Source organism: Ambystoma mexicanum, chromosome 2p (assembly GCF_040938575.1).
Source record: "Ambystoma mexicanum isolate Mex_15411 chromosome 2p, UKY_AmexF1_1, whole genome shotgun sequence".
NCBI classification, from domain to species: Eukaryota; Metazoa; Chordata; class Amphibia; order Caudata; family Ambystomatidae; genus Ambystoma; species Ambystoma mexicanum.
This window is the reverse complement of record NC_090923.1, coordinates 1,448,112,258-1,448,137,235: the sequence shown is the minus strand read 5'-3', so window position 1 is coordinate 1,448,137,235 and position 24,978 is coordinate 1,448,112,258.

Genomic DNA, 24,978 nt, shown 5'->3' with positions numbered 1-24,978 from the left:
GCGGCCATCTCGTCACATAGGCGCATCGTGTTGCTGTCCAAGGCAGCTTTCATGTCCCTTGTTAACCCCTGGATCTCCTCCCTGGTCAAGGCAGCCTCGCTCACTTGCCAGGCAACCAGGGCATTGAGCTCCTCCTGGCGCTGTCGTATCAGGCTCATGCTCTCGTCTGCGGCCCTGCCCCTGTTACTCCTCGGCGCAGTTTGCTGCATGTGGTCGACATCAGGTGAGCTCGCCACGGGACTGAATGACCCATCCATTGAATCTCCGGCATGCACCTCATGGATGCTGCCATTGGATGTGTTGCATGGGCTGTGGTGTGGGGACAGCTGGGTGCTGGGTGTACGCTGCCCTTCCGGTGTCGGACATGGGTCGTCCACATCACTCATGGGTGCCGTGGCTGCTGCTTCCCCGACGGAGCTATTGGCTGCGGACGGCGTGCCTTCTGGCACTGGCTCCTGAGTGGTGGGGGTGGGTGGTGTGGGTGCTACCACAGTGTCGGATGGCATTTCGACCCTTGGTGTGGTCGGTGCGTGTGTGGCTTGTGAACGCTGGGCCACTCCAGATTTCCCAGTGCCCCTCGATGTACTGGGCATGGTGCCTGCATCCTTTCCCTTGGCCTGCTTTTTGGGTGGTGGGGCCGGCGTTGCAGAGTCCAGCTCCTCACTGTCAGAATGTGACCCTGTGGGGGAGCAAGACAGGGATAGCATCAGTGATGGGTCAATGTGCATCATGCATATGTTGTTGTTGCTGCAGTTCTTTGGATTTGGACATCTAGTTTGGACATGCAGGTTGTTGGCCAGATGGGTGGGTCATCCGGACATGAGTCAGGGTGACACGTGTGTGAGGTGCTGCATGCATGTGGTTGTGTGGGGATGTGCACGGCATATATGCAGGGTTGTGTACATGTGTGTGTGATGACCCCATCCATTAGCTAATTCCCATTTCACATTTGGGGGAGGAACTCATGCTTTGCATTGCAGTGTTTTGCGTGGACACTCACCTCCGTCTGACGTTGTTGCCACACCGCACTCCATTCGGCCCACTCCCTCGATGGTTTCAATGCCAATGGTGCTGGCACATGTCTCCTCCCACTCCTGCATCTTCATCAGGGATCCTCCTCCGCCTCCTGTGCCCATGGCCAGATTCCTGTTGGCCGATAATATGCTGCGTACACGGAGGCGCAGATCATCCCACTGCTTGCGTACGTCCTTTACGGTGCGGGGGGTGGAGCCCACCGCACTGACTTTCTGCGCCACCTCAGCCCAGATCTCCTTTTTTCTCAGGAGTGCAGGGCGCCGCATGTCGCTAGCAAACACTACGTCTGCATTTGCAGCCAGGGTGTCTGCCAGCATTTTCAATTCCTCGTTTGAAAAGCGTTCTTTGCGCTGGCGCACATCGGCTTTCTTTAGGGCCTTGGGCATTGTTTGTTATTGTGGGAAGTGGTTTTGCCAGTTGTGGTGTTGCTGCAGGTCCTGAGTGCAGGGGATGGCAATGGATTGTGTTTTTAAAGATGGCCGCTGGGCTCTTTCCCGTTCCTGTGCGATGAAGCTATTTCCGGTTCCGGTGTTTTACGGTGACCGCTAATAGCATGCAGCATGAGGGCGGAGGTGCTATCAGCACTTTGGTCGGAGCCGGAAAGGTGCTTTTGCGCCATGGCGAGGGTCATTTACCGGCATGGCCCTATGCGCGTGTCCGCTTACTCGTAATGGAACGCTATTAGCGGTCTCCTGCGAGGGCGGACACGCTAATAGCGCCATGCCGGTAAATCGCATTTTTTACCGCCTAACGTGTAATGAGGACCTATGTCTTCCATGTCCACTTCTTCATCAGCTTTCACTTGCTGGAGCCACGGTGGTACCAGTGTGGATGCTGCCCTTCTCCCCCTTAGCAGATGGAAAGGTGACACGCCAGTGATAGCATTGGGAGTAATGCGGTGGGCTGCGACGGCCTCTTTGACCATCTTGTATGGGTCCAGGCCCGAGGCATGCGCAAGTTGGAGCGCCCCTTTGATGAAGCGGTTTGCCCGCTCGCCCAGGCCATTGGCCTGAGGATGGTAGAGACTTGCTCTTCGCTGTTGGATGTTGTTGAGTTTGAGAAATGTTTCCATTTCACGAGAGGTAAGCTGGACCGTAACAATTTCTTCGGGTAGGCCCTTGCGCTGGAATATGGCAGTGAGTGCTTCAATGACTGTTTTGGTGGTGATATCCGAAGCGAAATCAACTTCGACCCACTTTGAGAAATAGTCAACCGTGACTATCCCGTATTTATGTTCTGGGGGCATGCTGTCCAGCGGTCCAATGAAGCCCAATCCCAGTTTTCGCCACACCCCTTTGGGGACCTCGTTGGGCAGCATGGGAGCTTGCCTTACGGACAGGCGCTTGTCGCTTTTGGTGCACTCGTGGCACCTTTCAACCATTTGTCATATGTCCTGATCCATGCCTGGCCACCAGTAGGCATCGCGTATTCTGCGCCTGGTCATGTTGCACCCCAAATGGCCTGAGTGCGCTCTGCACAGTATCACTTTGCGGATCCCGCTGGGCGGGATCACTCGGTCGCCTCTCAAAATGAGACCGTTCATGGCAGTGATTTCCTCGTTCACCTTCCAGTAAGGGCGTAGGCCTTCGGGAATCGCCCTTTCGTCAGGCCACCCTCCGCGGACCCAGGCTGTTACGCACTTTAGGCATCGTCCTGATCGAACTCCTCCTGCCAGTGGCGCTCACTCATGTCCATATACTCGCCGATCCTTAAGTCGCCTATTGAGCATTTGTCTTCTAGGAATGTCGTCCCTGGGGCGTCTTGGTTCAGGAGCCTGGACATGCGCTTGTGCGTTTTTCCAGCCAGCAAAGTGGGCTATTTCATACGTGTACTCTTGGAGTTTTGCGGCGATCCTGGCCAGTCTCGGGGTGGCAGTCTTGGTGCCACCGGGGTTCAACATGTGGATGAGGGGCTTGTGGTCGGTGACCAGCCTAAACTTCGTGCCCCAAACGTAAGACCTGAAGTAGTCGACGGCCCAGGCACACGCCAACATTTCTTTCTCCACGGTGGAGTAATTCTAATTCTTCTCCGCTGGCGATAGAGCTTTGGATGCAAATGCCACAATGTTTTCAGTGTCGCCCTTTTTCTGGCTCAGGGTGGCCCCCAGTCCGTATGCGCTGGCATCCGTAGTGATGCAGGTGTCCCATTCGGGGTTGAAGGGCTTTAGGCAAGGTGCATGCAGAATTCTGTGTTTGATTTCAGTGAAGGCCCCGTCTTGCTCTGGGCCCCAAGAGTAGGTTGCCCCTTTCTTCAAGAGATCCCTCATGGGGGACGTGGTTTTGGAGAACCTAGGGACGAACTTCGCGTAGCACTCCGCTAGGCCCAGGAATGAGTAGAGTTCCTCTCTGGACTTCGGAGCTGGGGCATCCGCTATGGACTCCATCAGGTTTTTCTTGGGGCTCACACCTTCACTCGAGATGCAGTACCCTAGGTATTCTACTTTCCTCACTCGGAAGACACATTTCTTGTGGCGAAGATGAACTCCTGCTTCATGAAGCCTGCTTAGGACTGCCTTGAGGGCCAGGTCATGAGTCCCGTTGTCCCTGGCATATACGAGGATGTCATCCTGAAAGAATGAGACATTTGTGAGGTCCTTGAGGAGGGCATTCATCATTCTTTGGAATGCTGACGCTGCTGAGGACAGCCGAAACGGCATGCGGGTGTATTGAAAGGTGCCGAATGGAGTGATGAACGCTGTAAGGGGGCGCGAAGACTTGTGCAACGGAATCTGGTGATAGGCGTCACGCATGTCAAGCTTTTGCTGCCTCCTTCATCATCAAGACAATTTTGCTGATACTGGGGAGCGGGAAGCTATCGGTAACAACCTCTAGGTTTAGACTCTGCAAGTCGATGCATATTCTGAGGTCGTTGCTGGATTTCTTCTTGACTAGAACCACCGTACTCAGCCACTCTGAGGATTCCACGGTCTCAATGGTTCCTTCTTCGACCATCTTCTGGAGGTGGGCCTCCAACGCCGGTCTTGCTGTGGCCGGCACCGGTCTAACTTTGTGTTTCACAGGTACAGCATTTGGATTCAAACGAATCTTGTGAACAAAGTCTCTCACTTACTCCAGTTTCTCGGAAAACAGGCTTGGGAACATCTCCTTGAAGCTGAGCACTGCTCCTGAGGAGACCATGGGCCTCATTACACGGTAGGCGGTGAACCATGGCGCAATTAGCGCCATGGTTCATGCCGGTAAAATATCGGCACCGCCTTGGTGGAAAGTGGAATTACCGCCCCATTCCAAGGTTGGAGGGGCGGTAATTCCCCCTTCCACCATTGCCCTTCCCCATTCCCATTTTTGCCCCATAGGGCATAATGGGGATGGGGAAGGCGCTAATTACGGCACCGCAAATTGTGGTACCGTAATTAGCTCCCTTGGTCCTTTGAGGGTTGGTTTTTAACGCCTGCAAAAAGCAGGCGTTAAAATCCCCAACCCGCAAAGGGACCTCGTAGTAAGGCGGTAAGGATTTACCGCTACCGGTAAAATACCGGTACCGGTAAACCCTTACCGCCTACCGTGTAATGAGGGCCCATGAGTACCTGTTCCGAAGTGCTGGGGTCTAGTTTGATGCTGAGTCTGTGTTGATCGTCCCACCCGAGCACGGCCGGCCCTCTGGTTGAGAAGTACACTTTGAAGTTGGTAGACCTCCCTTTGAATTCAATTTGGGCCCTGATGTAACTCAGTAGGTCGATGGTTGCACTACCGAAAACCGTCGGTTTTTGCCGGGTCGATCTGATCTCCACTTTAGCCTTCCCCATTATCTCCTTGTATGTGTCTATCGGAAGGATGGTGAGGACCGATCCAGATTCCGCCATGACACGTGTTTCCATGCCGTCGACTTTAATGGTGCAGTGGGGCTTTTCCCTCCAGGCGTGAAGAGCGTTGACCATGACGACCATCAGTCTGTCCTGTGGCTCGTCCTCGTCGCTTGAATCACAGTCGCCATCAACGCGGGAAACGCTCTTTTCCCGCCATGTGCATGCAGGAACCACGTGACCAATGCGCCCACACTTCGAGCATTCCTTGTTTCTGGCGGGGCAGTGGCGATCATTCGCCATGTCTTTGGTGCTGGCACACCTGTAGCATTTGGGAAAATCCCTTTGCTTGGGGCCCTTTTCTCTGGGGCTGTCGCGGGGCTGCTTGTCTCCGCGCCCTCTCCACTGTAGCGCTGTCAGCTCAGGAACGGGTGGATGACGCCTCCTTGCGCCTGCTGGAGGTTTCTTCTTCCGCCCTAGCGCGGATAGCCTTGTCGAGGGTCACTTCCTTTTCTTGTATGAGCTTGTCTTGTACTTTCCTAGAGTTGATGTGGACGACCAGCATGTCGCAGATGACCTGTTCCGAGTTTTCACCGAAAGCGCATAAGGATGCCAGCTCCCTCATCCGGGTGATGTAGTCGTCCACAGGTCCGCTCCCTTCTTGTTTGCGGGTTTAGAACCTCAGCCTGTGTAGGACTATGTTCTCCTTGTTGGTGAACCGCTTTACAATGCGATGGATCGCCTCTTTGGCACCAGCCTCTAACTGGTGCCAAAAGTCCCCGCTCGCGGAGCGCGGGTCCGCAAGATCACGTTGGGCCGAGATCTCGCGAGACCGCGCTCCCGCGATCACGTGATGTCCCCACAGTTGCCATGGCAAGGCATGAAGTCAGGGGATCACATATCGCTGATACCTGTGTTGTCCTCTTTTGCACATCTGTTTGCACATAAGCTGCCAGGTGTCTGCACTGCATGTGTCGCGCCAAGTGTTTGCACCAGCAGTGTCCGTACATTACAGCAGGTACGTCCTGAGTTTGCACATGTAACGATAACATTTTGAATAAGCAGTGTTCCTTATTTACACGGTACGGCGTCAAGAGTTTGCTTATGTGATGTCAGACACCTGCACACGTGTTTTCAGGTGTTTGTGTATGTAGTGCCAGGAGGTTGCAGGCCACCCCTCTCTTTCTTCAATACCTGTTCCCCTTCTTTGTACCCTAGGGGTAGCCCGTTCGTGCAAACAGCACCACCCCCTTCCTTTACCGCACTACTACCCCATTGTGCTTCCACCACCTCTCCTCCAAAGGGCCACGTCCCCTCCACTGAGGTGTTTTTTCTGCCCCATACCTAAAACTAGATTTCCTTCTACTTCCAACTTTTTATCATGTCTTGCACTTGCACTGTCACATGCACCAAGTAGTAACTATTTCCAAATACCGAGCGAGCTATTTCTCTATGCTCCAGCACTTGCACTCCCACCGAACTACAGCATTTACCCATCTCCCTGTTAATCTATCTTCTGGCTTGTTCTCTCCACTGCCCCTTCATTCACCGCCCCCTCCAAACAATAACAACATACCTTGGGCCATATCTCCCATAACCAGGTAAGGTCCCTTTTCATTTTCCTCAACAGAAACCATACCTGTGTCTCGTACCAAGTAATTCTCCCCCGTGTGTAATATTATCCCCTTCGCCGAGACCCCATGACGCTCCTTGAATCCTGATAATATGGGCAGCAGTTGGTCCCATCAAAGCCCCCCTAACCCCAACCATCTCAATAGTGCAATGTTGCAACTGCAACCCAGTTGGGTACCAAAAATCCCTTTCCCTGCCTCCTTCCCTGCCCATTTTACCATTGAATGTCCACAAATCCATATCTGCGGCAACTCACCCCTCCACCGAGCCGCATCTGCAAAAGAAACATTTTGTTGTGAGTTTTCTTCGTGACCTGCAAAACTCAACCCGCCCCTACGCTAGTCATGCTCTTAACCTGCCCCATTTTCAAAATCTCTGATATACCTTTGTACTTTCCCAACCTCCACTGACCCAGGCTTTTAACCCTATTCTCTGATAGCCCCAACCTGTTACCTTCCGATGCCGCCCCCATCCTGAAAGAATGAGTTCCAAAATCCTCTGCTTTTTCCCCCACGGCCACCAAAGCCTTCCTCATAACTCCATGCACTTGTGCTGCCGATACTGCTGCCCCATCCTCATGCTGAAAGACCAACCCTTCTCTTCCCATTCCAAGCTAAACCTATCCTCACCGGGCACAAGTCCTTACTACCCCAACCCAGAAGCACCCAACATCTGTTTCCTCCCTGGTCCATCTTAGATCTCCTAATTTTAATATCCACTCCTAACTCCGAGAAGTAAAAATGCTCCCGCCTTAGACCTCCTTCCCCTCTTCCCCCCCACCATTTTGGACACCCTAAATGCCCCTAAAAATAACCAAGTGAATCATGTTGAAAACATGTCCCCCTCCCAAGCTGACCAACACACCCCATCTAGAGCCTTATATAACCTAACCAACAATGCTGCTGAGATCGGTCTCCTGTTGTCCTTTTCCCTCCTATTCTGCCTCCCCCAACCTTCTAACATTCTGCTTGCCATCTCCCCGCCACTTGGCTGAAAGCCCCACAACCATTTCCCATAAAGAGCAATGCCTGCCAGTTTCCCCTATATCGTAGCCTTTGACCAGCCCTTGTTCATACACTCCGGTAGGAAGTTAATCACATCGTCCCTTCTCCTCTGCATCCTCCCTGCCCTTCCAGCTGCGCACTCCCCCTTTTTTTAACTCTGGCCATGCCCTTTTGTATGCTGTCCTAGACGTCGGTGCTCGCGATCCCTCCACTAAGGACAGTGCTCTCATTTTCCTATCCTCCACAGCTCCTCTGGGATCCGATGCCTGCTCCACTCCGCTCCTGGTGCCATCCCAAGGAATCTCTGCCACTGAAAACTAGATAATGCATAAGCGATGCCATTATCCTTCCCTGGTACGTGCGTTGATCTAAACACCACATTCCATTTCATACAACGCAGTACAAACTCCCTCATTAGTCGCGCCACCCTCTGGTCCTTTTCCGACTGCCTGTTAACCACGTTAACCACTGCCTCCTTATCGATATTGAAATTTACTTTCTTGTTCTTCAATTCTCCTCCCCACAACTCCATTGCCACTAACAAAGGAAAACATTCCAGAAAGGCTATGCTTCTACATCCTTTCTGCCATTGCTCTGGCCACCTTTCCACACACCACCTATCCCCCCAAAAAACTCCAAACCCTCCCGCGCCTGCTGCATCTGAGAATATTTGCACTTCTCAGACTGGATCAATCTGGAGCCACAGGGACACCCTGTTGAACCCTTGCAGAAATCGCAGCCAAATCCTGCAATCCTTCTTAACCGCTCCCGACAACCTTGCCCTGTGAAGTGGGCACTTAGCTCCCGCCATAGACCACGCCATGTTCCTACAGAAAGTGCGCCCCAGGGCCACTACCCGACACGTGAAATTGAGATGCCCCACTAGCCTCAGAATGTCCACCAATGTCATTTTACACGCTACTATTGACTTCTCCAGCAAACCTACCAGCCTGCTCGCCTTGTCGTGCGGCAAGCGTGAGGTCATGGCCACCAAATCCAATTCGATCCCTAAAAAGGTGAACACCACTGCTGGTCCCTCAGTTTTATCCTCCGCCAATGGCACTCCCAACTCCTGTATCAGTGTCTGAAAGGTCCCTAGCATCCTACGGCATTCTTGTTCTTTACCCGCCCCATTAATTAACAAAAAATCATCCAGGTAATGTAATACACCTTCCGATCCTTGAACTATATGTAAAGACCCACTGTAGAAAGGAACTAAAACGCTCAAACATGGCACATGAAATTGCACAACCCATAGGCAAAGCTTTGTCTAGATAAATGTGTCCTTCAAACTGCATCCCCAGCAGCTAAAAATCCTCTGGATGCACCGGTAACAATCAAAATACTGCCTTGATGTCGCACTTGGCCATGAACGCCCCACAACCTGCCTTCCTCACCAGACCCACCGCCTGATCCACAACCGCATATGACACCACACAATCCTCTGGGGCAATAAAATAATTGACTGACATGCCCTCTGGCCAAGATAAATGGTGTATTAATCTAAATTTCCCTGGCACCTTCTTGGGCACGACCCCCAATGGGGACACTACCAAGTCTGTCAATGGCCATACTACTCTCCCCGCTGCCACCTCCTTGCGCAATTTTTCCCTTACCACTTCAACTTCTCCCTCGCTGAATTCAAATTTTCCGCCCACCGACGCAACCTTGGACCCTGATAACCCAACCTAAAATCCTCAAGAAAACCCTCTCCCAAAATCTTGGCCCCTTCTCTGTCTGGGTAAAAGCTGAATCACTTCTCCAAAACCTCCACTCTAACTGGAGTATAGGCCTTTCCCACAACCCCTCACCCTGCGCCACGCTCTCTCCCCCTGTCCCCTGATTGGGAACATTGTGTAATCGGGTGCCGTACCCCAGATCTGCTGCACTCGTGCTTGAACCTGCACACCGTCCTTGTGCAGCCTTCTTTATTGAAGGCCCAACATGCTGCTGAGGGCTGACCCCTGCCGCCTCCTCCTACCCCACCGGGGCGGGGCGACCATGAAAGGGCCGGTAAGGCACAGGTAAACCGCTAGCCGTATGCAACGTTGGTGCTGGACTCGTAGGCGCCATCCATTGCAGCCAGAGATCCATGTCCATCTCACCCCACACAGCCTGGCTATCCTCGCCCTAAACTCCTCATCATATCTCACCCACATGAAGCCCCCAAAACTCATGAACGCCTTCCTTATCACAACCATGTACTTCAACAGAGCTACACACCTCTCTGGAAACTTCTCACAGTAAACGCTTGCGTAAATAATAAAAGCTGACGTCCAATTTTCAATTGTGACCGGCACCTTTGGACGCGAGGCCATCTCCCTCTCTTCTTCTTTAGTCCCCTCCTTTGCTCTCACTTCCCTGTGTAGGATTTTAAAAATGTCCACAAATTTCCCAGCCCATATCTTATCTTTTGTTGCCCCATCAATTGCGCGCCCAATGGCTTTGTAATGCCCATATAGGGCACCCTTTTGTCCTTCCTGGTACCTTCTGCAGCCTTCTACTTAGAAACCTGTATTACCTCAGGAGCCGCGGGCTTATCCCCCTTGTCCGTCTGTACCTCCACTAAGTATACCCTCCTCTCCATCTCCATGGCCCCTGTGGTCCGTAAGCCCTTTCCCCCGTCTCCTGAGCCCCAACCCCCTTCCTGCCTGTCCCCACCTGGTGTCCGACCTGTGCCAAGCCACTGACCACTCCCGTTCCTGATCACCTGTTTCTGCCCCGCCGTTGCCCTGCCGACCTGGCCTCCACTCCACCACTCCTCTTCTCCTTTCTGACTCGGCTCCTGCTACGGGGACAAAAAACATCAGCAGTCTCCCCTAACCAATTTCCCCGCTGACCTCTTGCACTCCGGCCCTCCCAAACCTGACGCCCCCTTCCAATCTTAAACCCCTTCTCACCTTTTCCCTCCCCCTTAAATCATTGTGCCCCTCATCGTCCCACTGCCCAATATATTCCTCCTCCCCTTCCTCATCCCCGATAAAATACCATGGTTGTTGTGAGCGCATGCTTGGGCTGGGCAGCTCCTCCTTGGGTTAACCAGGGGCATCCGCCCCTCCACTCCATTGACGTCTTCTCAGCGGGGCCGTGCAAACCCCTGCCTGCTACTCCGTTCTTGGGCGAGGGGTTCCCTCCTCCACACTTTGTTCTTCCGTGCTAGGGGCCGTGCTGCGCCCTCTAGTCTGTCATCCTACATCCTTCCGGAGGGGGCGCTCTCAAGCCCTCTTCTCCCGTCTCCTCATGAACCGCGGGGGCCGTACTATGCCCTCCGCCCAAAGTTCTCCTAAGCAGGGAGTTTGTTCCGCACCTACCCCTTTCCTCGCTACTCACTGGGGACCGTTCCCTCCTCCTCCCACCTGCACTCTTTTGCAGGTATTTACCTCCTCTGCCTCTCCGCACTGCCGCCCCCCTCTGGTCCGCGACGGCCCTAACCTCACCCCCTGCCTGCTTTGCGCCCACTTCTGGTCCCCTTCCACCAGAGGCCTCCATCGGCTCTTTGGCTCCTAACCCTCTACCCGACCCTTCACCAACCTCCCCTCCCCTCCTGGACGCTCTCCTGGAAACCTCCCTCCTGCTCCTTCTGACCCCTTTATCCCAAACCTCCCCTACCTGCTGCCGGGCTACAGGCAACCACTGCGGCGAGGGCCCCATCCGCCACTGCGCTGTGCTGGGGCCTACCCTCTCCAGCCCCCTTTCCCCCTAACCTCCCCCACTGCCGCTTCTGCTGGGCTTTTGTTGCCCTGCAAATATTATCCAGAGCCTCCCCCAATGCCAGAGAATCCACCACAGCTTTCTTCCCAAATCCTTGCCCCACCATCCTATTGCACCTAAATAATGAACTGCCAGCGTGGTGGCCGGTAAGATACCCCGGGGGCCAGCTTGGCCCATAAGAGGAGAGGGACAGTGAGCCCCCTCACATTCCCTCTTTGCATTACGGCACAAGCCTTGCGCTGTTGTGTTGGCACATGTCCTGTCATTTGTCAGGACTTTGCGCATGTGGTGCCAGGAGCTTCACTGAGTGTTTTCATGTGTTTGCACATCTATTGTTAAGTGTTTGCAGATGTGCTGTCATTTGTCAGGACTTTGCACATGTGGTGCCAGTAGTTTGACTGAGTGGTTTCATGTGTTTGCACTTCTGTTGTGAAGTGTTTGCATGTGTAGTTTGCGCATGTGGTGCCAGGAGTTTGACTGATTCGTTTCAGGAATGGTTTCAGGAGTTCACAAATCTGGTGTAAAGTGTTTGCTCATGAGTTGACAGGGGTTTGCAAATATGGTGTCAAATGTTCACATATATTGTCAGGTAGGTAGGTACAATTTTATTCAGACTAAATATCCAATAACCAAATCAACAATAATGCTTTAAACAAAACCAAAAACATGATACTTTTTCATTAAACTCATACTTCTATAAATCATCTTCTAAATACTGCCTTTACATAATATAAAACATTGTACCAAACAAATCATCATTTAGGGTCATAAAATAAGGCCATGGCGGCTGGACATTTGCATACCACGCTCAGTTGGAAAGTGACTCACTCCCCCCCAACTCTTACACACACTTAAGATTAGAAATGCTGTGAGAATGAGCTGTCACCCGTCCACTTGAAAAACATTAAGAGACTAGAGGGAATATTTATCTGGACCTCTTTAAGACAACACTCAAAACGTCAAAACCACTAAACATACCACACTAATGCTTAAAGGGTCCCTTGCTTCTCCAGTACCTTCTTCTAACTCAGTCCTGCATGCTGTTTAACTCATTAGATTACAACGTACTTATTCAAAACAGTTTTTTTAATCACAAATATCAATTTATTTACTCTCAATAAAACACCACTAAAAAATACATTCAAAATTATCTCAACAAGGACAACATCTTGCACTTTTGTCTAAGTTCAATTATTACACATTTGCCACTATTTTTGGTATCATTGACCACAGACAACTTCTACATAACATTCTTTTTTCTAATACCTATCCCTGCTATTAAATAGTTCATCAGTACAAGACAAGTTTTTTCAGTTTTTCATTTACTTTTTGTGTCTTCTCCTGTCTTCACTGGGTACTCTAACTTCCCCAAAAATAGTGCTCTACTCATTCACACTTATGTCATTCATACATCCTTTCATTCTACTATCCACACTACCCAACATGTTCCTTTCCTTTATCAGTTCTCATAATTCCAGGAAATTCTTCAGGGGTTAATTTTTGTATGCAACAGTCTGTTATGTAGTGACCATTCGGTCTTCTTGTATTCTTTACACTTCTTGGTCAAGGCTCATGTGTTCGGTTCACATCTGTTTCATTTCTGGGCCAGAGTTCCACAAGAAGGTATCTTCCGGCTTTAACCTGCAGGTTGTTTATTTTCGTCCATCCAGGTATCTATCTCTGGGTGCTTCTTAATTCTCAACACTTGTGTATTGCCTTTCTGGGTTCACCTTTTGCAACATCTTAATCAGGACTTCCCATGTTAGAGTCCGCCATTTTTGCCGTTTCCAGCTTATCCCGACCCCTCAGTGATCTTTGTACGAGATGAATACCTCTTTTTGCTTCAATAGTTACGACCTCCGTCGTCCCAGGTTCCCACGTGATCTTTACACGGCTTCTTAGTGTTCTAAGTGCCGATATCTTCTAGCTAGAGGGCTTGATCCATCTGCCTCGCGGGTTGCTGCTGGCGTTCTCTCGCTTCTTCCGACTTCCGTCGTCTCTGTTCCCATACTCGGATGTTTTTGCCCGCGTCACAGTCGGTTCCTCCTGTCTCCCGTCCCCCATGCCCTGCTAATCACCCCCTGACATGCAAGCACAGGCGTCGCTGGGGGGGAATAGGGGGGCCAGGGCCCCCCCTGTAAAACCCTGTGCCCCCCCTTGTACCCTCCTACCTAATACGAGCAGTGACCATGTTCTCCCCCTACATTTGTCTGTGCCCCCTACTTTTGTCTTTGGCCCCCTCTGTGCCCCTCCCTTTTCAAAGTCTACAAGGAACTGGCCAATCCTTCAGCAGCCTCTTCTGTCACACCCACCCAGGACCTTTGCTCGGGCTTGGCTGCACACTTCATCACAAAAACCCAAGACATCCTTTCCCCCCTCTCTTCCACTCCACTGCACACACCAACACCAGAGCCTCCCTTGGGCTCACCTCCTCTTACCCTCTCTGCTCTCTCACTGGTCACACCTGATGATGTCACCAGACAAGTCTGCTTTATGAAGGCTTCATCCAAACAGGTGGATCCCTGCCCCATAAAAACCATTAAGGACAATATTGACTCCCTCGCCCTAGCCTTGGCTGATCTCTGCAATCTCTCCTTCTCCACAGGAGTTTTCCCAACTTCTCTTAAGCACTCCCATGTGCACTCTCTGCTCAATAAACCCTCTGCTGACCCTGCCCTTCTGGCAAACTACTGCTTTATCTCCATCACTTCCTTCTTGGGCAAACTCCTGGAGAAATTGGCTATCACACAGTTGACCTCCAACACTGAATCTATTGGCTGCTCCATGACCATCAGTCTAGCTTTAGAGCATGCAGAGGCACGAACACTTCTCTTCTGAACACCTGTGAAGACCTGCTCTCAAATCTTGACACTAACACTCCCTCTGTCCTCATTCTCCTTGACCTCTCCTCTTCCTTTGACACAGTTAACCACAATATCCTGAACGCACAGCTCTGTGACACCCTGGGAGTCACAGGTCAACTCTGGTGTGGTTAATCTCCTTTCTCTCCGACGGCCCATCCTAGGTGGAACTCTGAGCCTTTCTTTCGACTACTGCTCTCTCAACCTGTGGCGTTCCCCAGGGTTCTGACCCCCCCCTGGTTCTTTAACGTATATATGGCTGCCTTGGCACGTGTGATTGCCACTTTCACCTCTAACTTCCAATGTTACGCAGATGACACGCAACTATCTTTCAGGCTACCCTCAGCCTCCTCCTCGCTCATATCTGACTGTCTGTCCGCTATTAATTCATCGTGTGCTGCAAACAACCCCTTCCTCAACGCCATTAAGACTGAGATCGTTTGCCTTCGGACCCCTGCTCCCGCTTTTCCACTTTCACTCTGGCTGGCTTCCCTTGGCCCTGCGCCCGCACACACATGCGAGGCAAAAAACCTCAGGGTCATCTTCGACTCCACTCTCTCCTTATCCTCTCACATCTCTGACATCTCAAAAAAGTCTATCAGCTACACCTTCTCAGAGGTACTCTACCTTTTCTCACTTCCCCCCAGCAGCTCACTGTCTCCAGAGCCTTGGTTCTCTGTAGGCTGGACTGTTGCAACAGCCTCTTCCTCAACCTCACTTCTTAGGCCCTGCATCCTCTGTAACTCATCCAGAAGAGAACCGCCAGACTTATCCTTGGCCTCAAGCCCATGGACCGCATCTCTCCGGTGCTGAAATCCCTTCACTGGTTCCACAGGACTGCAAGGATCAATTGAAAGACCTCTACATTGTCCACAAGGTTTTCTGGGGCCTGGGACCTACCTACCTGCAACACTCCCTACCTAAATACTGTCCCTCACGAGTACTCCGCTCATCTACCTCCATCCTTCTGCGAGTGAGCCGGTTCTCCAAGCAGAGATTTGGAGGAAGATCCCTATCCTCAGCAGGTGCCTCCCTCTGGAATAGCCTCCCTGCCTAGCTCCATCTTGAGCCTGACCTTCTTAAGTTACAGAAACTCCTTCCTCTTCTCTTCATTCGCTCTCCCTCTACCCTTCTAAGCTAGCTCTCTGCTCTCTCCATCACTCCTTCCTCTTCCTTACAGCTTGCTAACTGGCCGCCTGGTGTACCTCAGAGTCTCTCAGGTCCCGGGCACCCCCTCCAGTACTCTATCGCACTTGCCTCAGGGCCCTACACCCCGCACCTTCACAGCACTTAGAAATAACCCAAGAGAGTGACTCTCTCTGCACTTACCCCATTCCTCACCGACTGGGTGCACTTGGACCTCCCCCTTCCTGAAGCTCGTCTGTCTGTTCTCCCCTATCTTCTCCCCTTAATTGTACTGCTAAAACTGCAGAATCGCCGTCTGGCCTATTTGCTGTGTCTCAATTGTTATATGTATGTTACTCACTTAGTCTGCTTGTGCAGACTATTATCCTCTCAGGATTTCAAGGGCTCTGAATGAAACAATTTCCTGTGTATAGGCGCTATATAAATAAATAATTACAATTGCATAACATGTGTAGTTCTGCTCAGGAGACACAATTGAATTAAAGAATTAAGCCATTTGGCCTGTGACTGGACCAGCTGCCACATTACCTAGGCTGTTTGATTAGCGGTATGCTGGTTCTTTAAAAGGTGTTGAAAGATATTTAAGTGCTAATGTATTAAGGGATTGTGCTGAGGTAAGACGTTGCATGGGACAATCAGCACAGTGTACCCAGGGTCAGGCTGGGGCAAAAAATTGTCTCTGGCCATAGTCACAAATGGCAGTTCATTCCTTTTGTGACAGACTGTTGTAATAGTACCCAAGAGGGAGTTTTTTTAAATGCAATATGATGCAAATTGTGCTATTTAAAGAATATTTATTCAGCAACAATGGTCAAAACTACCAGCCGCATAGTAATTTCTTCACACAGAAAGGTTACGAGCGTCTTGTCCAAAACATTAGCCCTTTAAATGAGCCATCAATTATTAATTACTCATAATTTAAAAACTCTCCTTGACTTTGCTGGGCTCCTCTTCTTATTGATAATGGTGGGTAGCTGAGTATTGTGTGTTTTTTATACTGTAAATGTTCTGAAAGTTCACTTTTTATCCAATAGGTATCCAGCAGAATACGTTGTCCATAGACACAGTGAAACCGTGGAAAGGACTCAAGGCACAGAACTCTACAATATTTATTACAAGGCCATGGTGAGTGGGGAGTGGGCGGTGAGATCTCTGCAACCTGCATCAGTATTTTGCTGTTTTCATTGAATTGATTAATTGTTGAATTTCTTTGTTTAATTTAGTTTTATGGTTTATAACACCCATAGCTTAATCCAACACCAACACACTCTGACCTCGCAAGTAGTAAAGAGAATGGGAATTCCCCTTGTCATGTGATATTCTAGTGCCCTTATTTAGATTTAGCATTTATGACTTTCAATATCTGCAGAAATGCCGAGCCGTGATCGTGACATTGCACGAAAATATGCGTCTGGTGCATTGAACAGAAAAAGGAAGATGGAACTGAATGTGGATCAACACACACAAAGAGTCTTTACTCCGATTCATAACTGGAATGTCTTGTGAAAATGTTTCCTCTAAAGCAGTGGTCTTTGAACTTTTTTGCCTGGGCCCCCCCTGAGCAAAATTTGGGCAGGCCGTGCGCCCCCAAAAATGCCAAATGGACAGTATGTACCAATGGCTATGAACTATTGCGTGCCATCACCGCACCCTACTCCCAGTATAGTCCCTGGGCTCCCCCACATGCTCCCATCACAGTCGCTGGGCTCCCCCATCCCACTCCTACCCAGTCCCTGGGCTCTCCCCACCCCGTTACAGACCGTGAGCTCTCCCCACCCTGCTCCCACCACTATCCCAGTGCTCCTGCCCATCCTGATCCCACCAGCGTCCCTGGGCTCCCCCAACCCCATTCCCAACACAGTCCGAGGGCCAGTGGAAGCTAGTGACCTTTTTAAGTGGAGGGCGTTAATATTTCCCACAAAAATGCTGTAGCCTATAGCGAGGGATATTGGGTTAAAATGGTGAATTTTAGAGCATACTTAAAAATAAATTGGTAAAAAGCCAAACAGTTTGCAATTGGCGCTGGGTAGCCAAAGGGCAAAGCATGGTATTTTTGACTGGACATCTATGATAGATATCCAGTAAAAAAAAATACCATCCCTGTACCCTGGGCTCCACAACACCTCAGAAGGAGAGCTGATTTTGGCAGGTGAGTAGGGGGATTGTGCAACAGGCATCTTTAAAATGCCTTTGTTGTACAACCATCCTTACCCCTTCGTCCCCCCACTCGCCAAAATCAGCTCAATGGACCAAAACAAACACACACACATTCACACAACAATCACTCATTCATTCATACGAGCACCCATCACCATACACTCACTCATAACACAAACATACATGCATCCATATACATATTTAAATAAAAAACAAATGAACATAAACGTACCTCTCCTTCTGCAGGGGCCTGCACGTAGGTGCTGAAATGCCCCTATCCAGGTTGCTCTGTTCGTATGTGCAAGTAGGCGCAGGAGCTCCCCCTCGCACATACATACATGCAGTGCCCCAGCCAGCATTTCCAATGAGTTATGCAAGGCTGGTCGAAGCAAAACGCCCGCAGCCTTGCATGGCTCAGTGAGAATATGCGGCTATGCACTGAACTTTCAAAGGGAAAAAAGTGTTTCCCTTTGACAGTTCAGCCAGCCCAGGAGCACTTCCTCGGCTGGAAAAAGCAGCTGAGGGAGTGCTCAGTGATTCACTGTGCTGGCTCATCGGCTCCTCCATAATGGGTGAGGGGGCTACTGGGTGGACGCCCCCTCGCCCATTATGAATGAGCCATCAGGCTCTGACTGGCCTATAGGGCAATGTCGATACCAAAAATGCAAAATGCTAGTGTAGGCCAGTCGAAATGGGCCACATTTGTGGCCAATGTGGGCCAGTTTGTTGAGTAACTTCACTATGCAGCTAGTCGTTTTGACCATTGTTGCTGAATAAATATTCTTTAAATATCACAATGTGCTTACATTTTAACAAAAAAACACACCCGGGGTACTATTCAAACATTCTGTGACTAAAGGAATGAATATTCATTTGCAACTGCGGGCCACTTTTTCATTGGTGCCTGAGACAGTTTTGTGGTCCAGTCCGACCATGTGAGCCACCCCTGCCCATTTGCTCCAATCTAAAAAAATTAAATGTTTACATTTTTCATGCTGTGCTCTCGCACACCACCTGGGATGCGGCCGCGCTCCCCAGGGTGGGCACGCCCCACAGTTATAAGATTTCTGCTCTAAAATCATTCCGTTCCAAGGTCCGAAGAAAAGAATCTGACTGGGGCAAAAGGAAGAAAAAGCTGCCACTATCTCAGTCTACCAATCCCAAGTTCCAGAGCAAGGAATAGGACAAGAGCAGGTAGAAGAAACATGTGCCACCACCACATCAGAACATCTGGAGCAAGAGATAAGCCAGTGGCGGGAGGAAGAAGCTGTCACCATCACAGCTATCACACCCCAAAGTGTAGTGACAGGCAACCGACAGGAGGAAAACGAGCCCCCACATTCAAGTGTAGAGCAAGGACCTGGACAGGGGCAGGAGGTGGAAAGTGCCACCGTCAGTACAGTCTGCTCATCACAAGATCTGCAGGAAGATGGAGCAGTGCGGCATCAAGGTTCAGTGACTGATAAAAGGAAAGATGAAACGGTTGAACTGAGGAAAATGGGGGCGTGGCCTGACACCAAAGAAGATGGATGCATAGTCTTGCCGCTCCGTCCCACGCGCCACTATATACGGCATTTTCTAAGTGATATAAAGCCTTTCTCACTTACCTTTCCTCAACATTCTGGATTTAGTTGCTGTTTTGAGTTGCGGCTTCCTTTCCGATGCTGCTCAGCCTCTGTTCGTTGTTCTGCGAGCTCCGGCGTTCCGACTCCGGCGACTGCAGCTACGAGTGTCTGCCTCCCTGAGGTGAATTACAGCGTCGCTCCCACTGTGACGTGCCGGCAGTGGCCTGGTTGGCCCTTTCCTCTCAACACTGCCGCTGCTGGTGCCTGCTATTAACTTCACTGCAAGTAAGAGAAAAAAAAATGAACTTCCTCGCAACGTTGCATTAAAGATTCAGAACATTTATGCTGTGTTCATTTTCATAGAGGGTCGCCCATGACTCATTACTCATTTTTTAAAAAATGTTTTAGATTTTTTCAAGGGTCTTAGGTTTAGTCACCCTAAGTGTCCTAGGGTCATCCAGACGTGGACCCCTTGCTCACTGTGCTCAGAGAGGCACAGCTCCACCTCACTGATGATGTCCAACAAGGCTGAAACACGTGTGTGGGGTTGCTCTTGGTACTCTTGTTCAGAAGGGAATTGCCATAGCATTTTGGTGCTGGACTGCCCATGTGGGCGGGACAAAGACTGATATGCAAATGGATATTTCCCATCTGTGAAAGGTACAGTGAGCTAAAATGTGGCTGTGGACTCTAGAGTGGATACCATCCCATAGAACAGGACATTTTTGCTGTGTTCGTTCTCATAGAGGGGCGCCCATGACACATTTTTTCAATACCTATTATGACAACAATTCTATTGTATACTTTTATTGTCTGCTGTTTGCAGTGCCGCTCAGCTTTTCACTGTCTGAATTCTTATATCTCTGTTGTTCCTGCTCATCGGTCTTTCCACCTGCCTTTTTTGTCCATGCAAAGTCGGCTATCCATATGTTTCCACATTTGAACTCTCTCCACCTTCTGCAATGCTTACTCCTCTCTGCCCTTCTAATCAGCATTTGTAGATTCCTATGTTTTATTTTCTATTGAATGTTTGTATATTGTGATTAAGGTGGGTGCTGAATCTTCCAAGTTTCATACAGGTTGCAGTTCACACTCTATATTCAGGCCTAATGTTCTCATATGTGGCTAACGGGGGCATAACCACCTTACACAGGTCTTTCTTGATTGGCGGCAGTGCAGGATCAGCACCCTTAGATCATCTGACAGGGGTCAGACATCATCCACTTCAGGAACAGTTAGTCTCCGGGGTACTTTGACTCTTGTTAAGCCTTTCAGGTAGCCCCTCCTAACATAGAACAATATTTGTCTTTTTCACATTACTCTCTTGTCTCCATGTTGTTCCAGGCCCCTCTATTGCCAATTTACACCAGTTTAGGAACACCCTCCTTAGCCAGGCTTTGAACTGCCCTCTACTCCCCCCTTTCTCTGGATACTCTATCTTCTTCTTTCTTAACCATGATCATCTAGCCCACCCCATCCAGTTGACTTGCTTCCTCATCTCTTCCATCCTTCCCATCTCCTTTGTCTTTTGATATTCCTACTTCTCTAATTCCTTTTTCTTTTGATGCTCTTTCTCTTCCCCTTCTTCTTTGCGCCATTCCATCGTCTCTCTCTTCTTTGTTTTCACCTTTCTCCCCTCATCTTTTTCCATGTTTGCCAAGAATTGTATAACACACACTATTATCTAGGCAAGGCTCCTGTTTATATCCCTCATGGGGCTCTTTATTGTGCCTTTGAGTGTGGAACTTGCAACAGCTGTGGAGCAACCAAGAGCAGGCCCTCTGATTGCAGGGCATGTCCTTGATCTTCAATTTCCTTATGTGAATTCACTTTAGTTGAGGTGGACCGTGCACTAAAGAGACAAAAGGGCGGTCTGCCATCTTGGAGTCAAATGGTCCTAAATTCCTGCCTGTTCAGATCCAGGATGGTGTTGCTAGTTTAGGCTGGGGCTGTGTTTCTCTACATCTGATTTCTTGCTTCACTGTGTTCGCAGGGTTAACCATGCTTGCATTTCCATTACCTGTTCGCTTCTAGTATCTGTTATGGGTAATAAGTAGCCTGCAGAGTTTGTGGAACAGGGGTTGACAAGCCATAACCACTGAGCGCCACATGCCCCTCTCTTTTGAATGCATGCTACAACCTAGAGATCACACATAAAGGTTCCTGGCATTTCGGTGATGCACTACACAAGGTTAAGGATGGGATAGAGATCCAGCAATGTGGCACAGGGGGTGATTACAAGCCAACAGGCTATCGAGGGACTATCTCCTAGACTCTGCAAAGTGACTTTGTCACATACCTCCTTTCTATGGTGCCCTCCTAGTTTCTTCTTCAGGAGTTCACGCATATCAGCTCAGGAAATCACCATTTGCCTGTAAATGGCTATTTCAATATTTTATGGTAAAGGTGTAAGGTTGCAGGGCCAGCAATTCCCTCATGATGCAAATGTCCTGTGACATATTTTAAATCGCATGTGACCCATATGATGGCCAGGCACGCTTGCTGCATAGTTTTCGTCCCTTCGGAAACGTTTTCTAATAGTAAGGATGTGGCACTCACTACCACTCACTGCTCTTGTGAGAGTACTTCTTGTGAGGCATCCATCTGGAATATAAAAGTTAAAGAGAAGTCGGGGAAAATGAGGAGGTTTGGATGGCACAGGGACCGCTCCAACTTCTCAAGGGCCTTCTGGTTCTGGGTTGTCTATCGTAATTGGTTGGCACACTTTCGATTGTTCTGTCAGAGGTCCCTCGATTGTCAAGAATCTGGGAATAAGACTCCCAACAGCATCTGACTAATCCCAAAAATGTTCAGAATTCCTTGTTGGTGGTTGGCAGTGGTAGTTTTTGCACTGCTTTCCCGTACCCCTCATTGGGCTGAACCTAGACATTTCGCACATGGAATCCCAGATATTTGACAGTTGGTTGGACCAGCCTTCCTCAGCACTTATGTCATTAGATATAAGTATCTCATATGTTCGCTCCAGGTTTGAGTGAAATTGACTATGTTGCCCAGGTAGGCTCCTTCGTATGCCTGGGATCTGTGATGAAGTTCCCTGCCTGGATCTTGGGTATTTGTATTTGTATTTATTGTTTTTATATAGCGCTTTACTCCAAAGCGCTTTACAATTTAACTACGAGAATACATAGAAGATGATAACAGTAGAAGCAAATTAAAAAACATGAGTCAAACCAGTAAAACAGTATGTAGAACAATTTGCCTATGAGGATGAACAGGAAAAGGAGGGGGAGAAGAAGGGGAAGGAAGAGGGGGACAGAATGGGAAATAGAGTGAAGAAGCAAGAGGAGGGGAGGAAACGTGAGAGGGAACAGGGCAGGAAAAAAGAAGTATGAAGGGGGACAAGAGGTGACGGAGAAAAAGGTGAAAAGCGGGATAAGAGTGTGAGGGTGGGGAATGGAGAAGGAGAGATTTCAAGGAAGCACAGAAGGAGGAATAGGTGTGGATGCAGTGGATAGAAGAAGGTAGGGAGTTCCAATGTAGGGGGCCAAGGAGGTGAAAGGAGCAGAAACAAGAAGAGGCACATGGGGCGGGGGAACAGAAAGTAGGAAGAGATCGGAGGAAGCGGGAGGGAGTATAGAATGACTGAAGAGAGGAGAGATATGGGGGAGCAAGGTCATGAAGAGCTTTAAAGATGAGACAGAGGGAGTGAAAGGGAAGCAAGCCAAGGGAGGAGAGCAAATTAGAGATGGAGTCGTGAGGAGAAGACAGAGGGTGTGGATAGCAGAGTGGTAGAGGGATTTAAGGGGGGCGAGATGGGAAGCAGGGAGTCAGAAGAGGAGAGATGAACAATGGAAAAGATGAGAGAAGATGAGAAAGGAGATTAAAAGCTTGGTAGCATGGAATGTGAGAGAGGAGCGGACTTAACGAATATTGAAAAGGTGGTGAACATGCACGAGTGGTAAGAGAAATATGGTGGGTAAAGCAGAGGGAGGAGTCAAAGTGAATGCCAAGGTTACGAGCATGGGTGGAGATGGGAAGATTAGAGGGGGGAAATGAATAGAAGGAGGGGGAGAGGGAGGAGGAAGCGTGTTGGAGGGGAAGAATAAGACTTCAGTCTTATCAGTATTGAGAGAGAGAGATAGTGGGATGACATCCAGTTTTTGATGGAGGTAAGACAGGAAGAGAGATTAAGGTGGGGGTCAGGAGAGAAGGAAGAGAAGGAAAGGAAAAGCTGGGTGTCATCAGTGTAGAAATAGTGAGAAATCCCGAAGGAAGAGATGATAGGGGCGAGAAGGGAGGTGTAAAGAGAGAATAAGAAAGGTCTGGGAACAGAGCCTTGGGGAACACCATAGTCCAAGGGGAGAGTAGTGGAGGTACGACCGCTCCAGGAGACAGCAAAAGAGCGGTGAGAGACGTAAGAGGAGAGCCATTTGAGAACAGAGCCTTTGAACCCAAAAGAGGAAAGAGTATTGAGAAGTAAGGGGTGATCGACAGTGTCAAAGGCAGCAGAGAGGTCAAGTAGGATGAGGACGGAGGATTGCTTTGAGTAGCGAGCGGAGACGAGGGACTTGAGATCGTTAATGAGAGCGGTCTCAGAGGAGTGTTTGCGGCAGAAACCAGATTGAGCGCGGGGGAGGAGAGAAAGGTTATTGACGAAAGCTGAGAGATGAGAATAGACTAGGCGTTCAAGTAATTTAGAGAGAAATGGAAGAAGCGAGATTGGACGGAAGTTGGATGCAAGAAGGGGATTAGCAGAAGGATTCTTCAGAGTACGGATGATATTAGCGTGCTTGAAGGCAGAAGGGAAGGTAGCAGAGGAGAGACAGATATTGAAGAAGGAGGTTAAGTAGGGAATGAGAAGAAGATAAATCTTAGGAATGAGAAGGGTGGGAAGGGAATCAGAAGGGGAAGCAGTAGGATGAGATTTGGTCAGGACGAGAGAAACGTCAGAAGGAGTGAATGGAGAAAAGTCAGACATGCAAGCTGAAGGGGAGTGGAGGGAAGGGGAGGAGGGGAATTATATGATATGGCATTTATAACGCACCTATATCCAAGAATAAGAAGGAGAGCAGTTAATACTTTGGCCAAGAGAGAGAATTTTGGAAGAAAAGAAGTCAGCAAAATCAGAAGGAGAGAGGGGAGATGTAGCCGAGAGGTCAGGGGTGGGTGGGGAGAGAGGACGAGAAAGGGTTTGAAAGATACATCGAGGATAGGAGGCTTGGGAGTGGAGAAGGTTAGAATAGTAGGAGCGTTTAGCCGAGTTTGGGCAGGAGTCATATATAGAGCGGTAAGAGAAATAGGAGGCTTGGTTAGATAAAGAGGGGAATTTGAGCCAGCGAGGCTCGAGGCGACGGAGGAGACGACACATGGATAGGAGGTGAGTGGAAAGCCCGGGTTGGGAAGGTTTGCGAGTAGGACGGAAAGAGGAGAGGGAGTAAAGTTGATCGAGACTGGAAGAGATGAGGGACGACAGAGAGGATAGAGTTTCGTTAGCCGAGAGAGAAGAGTAGTCAGAGAGAGGGGGAAGAGAAGAAGAGCAAGTATCAAAAAAGAGAGAAAGATTAAAGTTACGGAGGTCACGCCGAGAAAAGGATGTGGAGGAGGGTGAACGAGTGGATGGAGGGAGAGGGGGAGTAAGGGAGAAGGAGAGTAAAGCATGATCAGAGAGATAGTTGGGTAAAGTAGAGACGGAGGAGGAGGAGTAGGTAGAATTAAAGATGAGATCAAGAGGGGAGCCAGAAGAGTGAGTAGGAGAAGAAGGGAGAGGAGAGAGGAGGTAGGAGTCAAGGATGGAAAGAAGAGGTGAAGGTTGAGGGGGAGTGGGAAGGTGAAGGTTGAAGTCACTGAGAACAGTGAGGGGAGAGAGGGAGGGGGAGATAAGAGAGAGGAGGTGGTCAAGGTCATCGTAAAAGAAGGAGAGGGGGCCAGGACTTCTGTAGATAATTAGAAAGGAAATAGTGTGAGGGAAAGTAAAGGATTTATACATGTATTCAAAGGAAGGGATGGTAGGAAGAGATAATGAGGAGGTAGATGAAAGGTATTTCGGGTGGAAGAGGAGCCCAATGCCACCGCCATGACTGGAAGAACGAGAGACATGAGAGAAGGAAGAGGAAGGGGTGGTGAGAGAGGCAGGAACAGTAGAGTTG